We start from the raw sequence: 5,873 nt of genomic DNA, 5'->3' as shown, positions 1-5,873 counted from the left end.
TGTCACAATTGGGGGTTTTGATTGATTTAACTAAACTAGAGATTAAGGCGAGGGAAATGAATAGGAGAATTAACAATAAGAGAAAGGAAGTATGCTAGGAGTCGGTCTACCGTGGTAGCTATCAGATCTTATACTATCGGGAATACTAAGGCGATTAGACTATTGATAAGAAGAGCTATGGTCGTCACCTTTCGGTCCTTAAACCGCCCTAGAGCGTAAACAGCTTAACTTTCGCCCTCACTGCAATACCCTATTGTAATTAAGCAAGCCTTCCCTTCCAATCTTTCGATCTAGGTCGGGGTTAACTAAATTTATGGTCTCCCCGCATGCATTCATTCGACCGGATAACAATTAAATTGCCTAATACAATTCCTATCGCAAGACTAATCTATATAAGTCAGTTAAAACATTGCTACCACGGCTTCCCTAATCCTAACATACTAAGGGGATTTAGCTAGACATGAAATTAATAAGAACAATAAATAAAGAGGGAGAGGGAATAATAAACATTAAATAAAAAGAGAGAAAAGGGGGAAGAAATTACCAAAATAATGATCCTAATAAAATGCAAAGTAACATGTATCGTTCCAAGAGAAAAGAGAGAGTCGAGTGTCTCCTGGATAAAAAGAGATGCATAAACTGACGACCTCACTCCTATTTATAAGAAATTAGGAGTTTAATTAAACCTAATCACGAAAATAACTAAAAAGCCCAAATCAAAAAATCCACTCGATCGAGTAACTAAATCACTCGATCGAGCAAAGGCATAAAAGGAACTGGTCGATCGAAAGGAAAAATAGTCGATCGAGTACTTATTCATCCTAAACCACTCGATCGAGAAGAAGTGGCTCTCGATCGAGCAAATGGGCTCTCGATCGAATAGAAATAGTTCTCGATCGAGCACTTCTCAGCTCGTAATTCCTGCTTCGCGCACTGAACTTCAAACGGCTGCCATTTCTTCGTTACTTGGTCAAACAGGGTGATTCCGGTGGCATTGGAAAGTTAAAAGGACAAACTTTCATCTCCAATTGGAATCACCTGAATATCTGTTGTAGAACTCGAGATATGGCTCTTACAAGCAGGAACTAGCAAATTGAAGCACTCTCTTGGCTCGCCTAACTTCCTTATTCCAATGCGCATCTCAAAATAGTACTTTCCAAGCTCCGACTCAACTCATCTCCTAAATGCATGCGTAGGGACATGTTTTAGGCTTGAATCTACTACTTTCGGATCCATACCTGCAAATAAGACATAATAACCCAAAGTAGCATATTCGGGGCATTTCGTAGCAATAAACCACGATAAAGGCATAGAAATACGTGCATAAAATAGGCTAAAAAGACTATATAAAATGCTCGTATCAAATCTCCCCAAACCAAACCTTTACTCGTCCCCGAGTAAACTAAAATGCAACTAAAGGAACGGAAAAAGACAACTCAGAGCTAGCTACAAATGCCCACTTAAGCCAATTTAATGCAAGCAAACTAACACTTATAGCAGACAGTCAAATGCAAACGAGTTATAGGATGTTTATAATAAAGCTGAACCGTCGACCTTGCAAGACCTTTAACAATGGACTCTCACGGGTCACTCTTCTCTCATGAAGCAAAGGGTAAGCATACATATGTAAGAGAGAAAGAAAAATAGTCGCTCACCTAGACTACGACCCACATAAACATGCATGCAACTAATATGATAGACAATTCTAGCTACCGTACACACATTCCAACCAAACAAGGTCCTGTCACAGCCGAGGGCTTACAAAAATATGGTAAAGTGAGGCAATGGGTAAGAAAAGGCAAAACATTTATGGGAATGTGGAGGTATAGGCGGCCAAGCTAGTACCTAAACAAAACCATATGACAATCATCCGATTCCAACTCAATTATGAAATAAATACATGCCCTTCATTTGGCACAAAACTCACCAAACCAAACTGAACTTACTCCTCAAATGATATAAGATAGAACATAGGAGCAGAAACCGTCTCATCAACATTTTTTTTTTCGATTTATTTTCTTTTCTATTTCTTTTTTCGGTTTCTTTTTCTTTTCTTCGAATTTTTTCTTTTTTTTTCCTTTTTCACGTTCCTTTTTTCATCATCCTCCCTTTCTTCATAAATTACCAACTCCGAATCAATATACGCAAGCCAAACTTGATACAATAGACAATATACCGCAAAAACAATCTAAACTAGCTTGACAAGGCAGGCTAAATTTGGAATGTAGCTAAAGGTCAACAGGCAAATTTGGCTAATGTGGAGTTTATGGGTAAAAATGAAAGAAAAGGGAAATGTAAGCACCTCCCTGCATGTGACACCAACCACTAACCCGAATGTATGTAGGCAAAAAGCAATTGAATTTCATATATGTACAAATTGATGATACATGTTATGCAAGGAGCAACTACTCACAATCCTACATGAAACTGGTCACAAATGACACCAGTTTATAAGGCTCTAAATCCTTAGAAATTATAAGTAGGTTGCCAAAATTTCAGGTCAAGTCTATATGTTCAGCTGAATTAAACATTAACTCGTAGATATGCAATAAGACAAAGCTAAAAGATAACAGTTTAATGCAAGGCTTAAGCAAAAAGACAAATGCAGTGCAATATCATCATAGAAATCTACCGTTCTGACTCAACCTATATGCTAAAATAAACGTGAATTTTTTTGAATTTTTAACAATTTTCTGATTTTTATGGGATTTTTGAATTTTATATGAAAAATAAACAACAATGCATACAGAAATAAACGTGATAACAGAAATGCAAGTAAAAACAAGATGCAGACACAGATATGGATGCATAACCTCCGCAAACCAAACTGTACAATGCCCTCATTGTACCAAAACATGGAAAGGAAACGCAAACTGAAGGAGAAAGAGAGTAAATACGGGAAAACTCACAAGATAGCGCGAATAAAGGGGCCTCCCCAAACCGACCATGAACATGGGAGGTTGCTAAAGGCCCGGAAAACCGTCTCAGTAAGCTAATCCAAGTCAATAATACTCGATCAAGAGGAATAGTAGCTGATCGAGTAACATGGGCGCTCAAAAACTGCTCGATCGACTGGAATAGTGGTCGATCGAGTGGATTTCTTCCTGCGGGCACTCGATCGAAAGGAATAGTAGCTCGATCGAGAGGATTTCTCAGAAAAAGTACTCGATCGAGTGGAAAAACCACTCGATCGAGCGATCCTCGCGTGTACCGCAAAAACACAATGAAAAACAGCCCGCTAACTAACTAGACAAGCAAACTGATAAAGTCTATGGTATAAAAACCATTTATTACAACTGAAATTGAAATAAAAATGCGAAAATAAATCGCGGTTGCCTCCGGGTAGCGCTAGCTTCGTCAGTCCCAGCTCGACCTTCTTTTCTTCGAGCCTCTATAATTAGTCACAATCAAAACAACTCAAAGCGCGAAGAACTTTGTCAAATAAATAGGCGCGCATGTGCTACACAACAAAGATAAGTAGCACCAAAGTGGAATACAAAAATAGGAAATGAAATTATGTAAGCATTTAAGTCTAACAAATTTCCTATGTGAGCTCCTAAATTTATCCACAAAATAAAGGAGCGCGGGAGCAATTGTCAATATATGGGGTTCCGATTCAGATTAACGCTTTTGAGATGATAAGGACGGTGAAAATTCTTTAAATTAATCGACCATATGAGAGGTATAACTTTAAAAGAAACAGCATGAGTCAAACGAGGCAAAATACTATTAGAACAAACAATAATAAAATTATCGTTTACTACCTCAGATCGGTCGCTCTCAATGACGGAATCATAGGTAAAAGAGCTTATTACCTCTTCCGTGCTAGGAGCAATTACCGTCTCAATCGCTTCTTCATCAACCTCCTCGGGAATCCATCCCGTAAATCGCACTTCAAGTGTATCCGACTGGCCGTGAATAGGGAGGTTTACCGTAACCTTCATCATCGTCAGACTCGTCATCCAAATCAAACCAAAATGACGAACCAAAGCTCCCAATGGCCATTTCAGTCGATCGAGCAGAATAATCACTCGATCGACCAACTTCCTCCCGCATCTCACTCGATCGAGTAACAACATCACTCGATCGAGAACTATCCTCCTGTATGTCACTCGATCGAGAAGGGACATTACTCGATCGAGGACTGTCTTCTAGAAATTCACTCGATCGACCATTATAAGTCACTCGATCGAGTGATTCTTCCTGCATAGAGCTGAAATCTTCACGTGGGGCAGTGAAATATGAAAGGAACTCGTCGTCCGAGTCATAGAAGTCATCCTCATCATTGGGCAACATGGTTTCCTCGGAGAAAAACCGCTCTCGGAAGGTAAACCTCTTCTTCTTGCATCTCACTGCTAACCGAGCTATTTGTGACTCCAGTTCGGGGATTCGAGCGTCCATATATCTATCACTCTCTTGCATTTGTGATACAAGCATTCTCATTAAATATGTCGACTCTGCGATCTCTTCTCTCTCCATCTCACCAAGCTAATTGAGCAACTGCAGACTCGAGCTCATCAAATCGCGAGACATATTCTTGCACTTGGAATGCAAGTGCCTCCATCAAGGATTTCAGCTCCGCAATGTCTTCTCCTTGTATATCAGGGAAATCTTGTTGCGGTGGCCATTGATAGGGCGGATGTGGCGGCACAACTACAAGCCGCATTGTGCTCGGCAGAACCACATCTCCAGTAGCGCATCACCTACTGCTCCATATAACGGGACATCGGTGATGGGTCAAAGGTACTCAAGCCTTCCCTTTGATCGTCTTTCACCTAGAACCGTCTAGGTAGTACCGTAAGGCCTATCAAAACAAAGACTAAACAAAAAGATTAAAACGGCCTCAAGGGAAAAATCCCCCTGAGGCTAAAAACAGATAAAATTAAACAAATAAATAAATAGATTGCCTCCCCGAATCGGCGCAAAAAATTTGATACTGTCGTTTCGTACCAAAAATAAAATACCTAAGTACAACTAACAGAAGTCAGCGGTAAGTAGGGTCGATCTCCACAGGGAGGCGATGTACTATCTATTTGTCTATTTATCTGTCTAAATGTCACAATTGGGGGTTTTGATTGATTTAACTAAACTAGAGATTAAGGCGAGGGAAATGAATAGGAGAATTAACAATAAGAGAAAGGAAGTATGCTAGGAGTCGGTCTACCGTGGTAGCTATCAGATCTTATACTATCGGGAATACTAAGGCGATTAGACTATTGATAAGAAGAGCTATGGTCGTCACCTTTCGGTCCTTAAACCGCCCTAGAGCGTAAACAGCTTAACTTTCGCCCTCACTGCAATACCCTATTGTAATTAAGCAAGCCTTCCCTTCCAATCTTTCGATCTAGGTCGGGGTTAACTAAATTTATGGTCTCCTGCATGCATTCATTCGACCGGATAACAATTAAATTGCCTAATACAATTCCTATCGCAAGACTAATCTATATAAGTCAGTTAAAACATTGCTACCACGGCTTCCCTAATCCTAACATACTAAGGGGATTTAGCTAGACATGAAATTAATAAGAACAATAAATAAAGAGGGAGAGGGAATAATAAACATTAAATAAAAAGAGAGAAAAGGGGGAAGAAATTACTGAAATAATGATCCGGAATAAAATGCAAAGTAACAGTGTATCGTTCCAAGAGAAAAGAGAGAGTCAGAGTGTCTCCGGATAAAAAGAGATGCATAAACTGACGACCTCACTCCTATTTATAAGAAATTAGGAGTTTAATTAAACCTAATCACGGAAAATAACTAAAAAGCCCAGCCCGTCAGCAAAATCCACTCGATCGAGTAACTAAATCACTCGATCGAGCAAAGGCATAAAAGGAACTGGTCGATCGAAAGGAAAAATAGTCGATCGAGTACT

The sequence above is a fragment of the Silene latifolia genome, unplaced genomic scaffold, assembly GCF_048544455.1.
Source record: "Silene latifolia isolate original U9 population unplaced genomic scaffold, ASM4854445v1 scaffold_694, whole genome shotgun sequence".
Classification (NCBI taxonomy): domain Eukaryota; kingdom Viridiplantae; phylum Streptophyta; class Magnoliopsida; order Caryophyllales; family Caryophyllaceae; genus Silene; species Silene latifolia.
Note: the sequence above shows the minus strand (reverse complement) of the source record.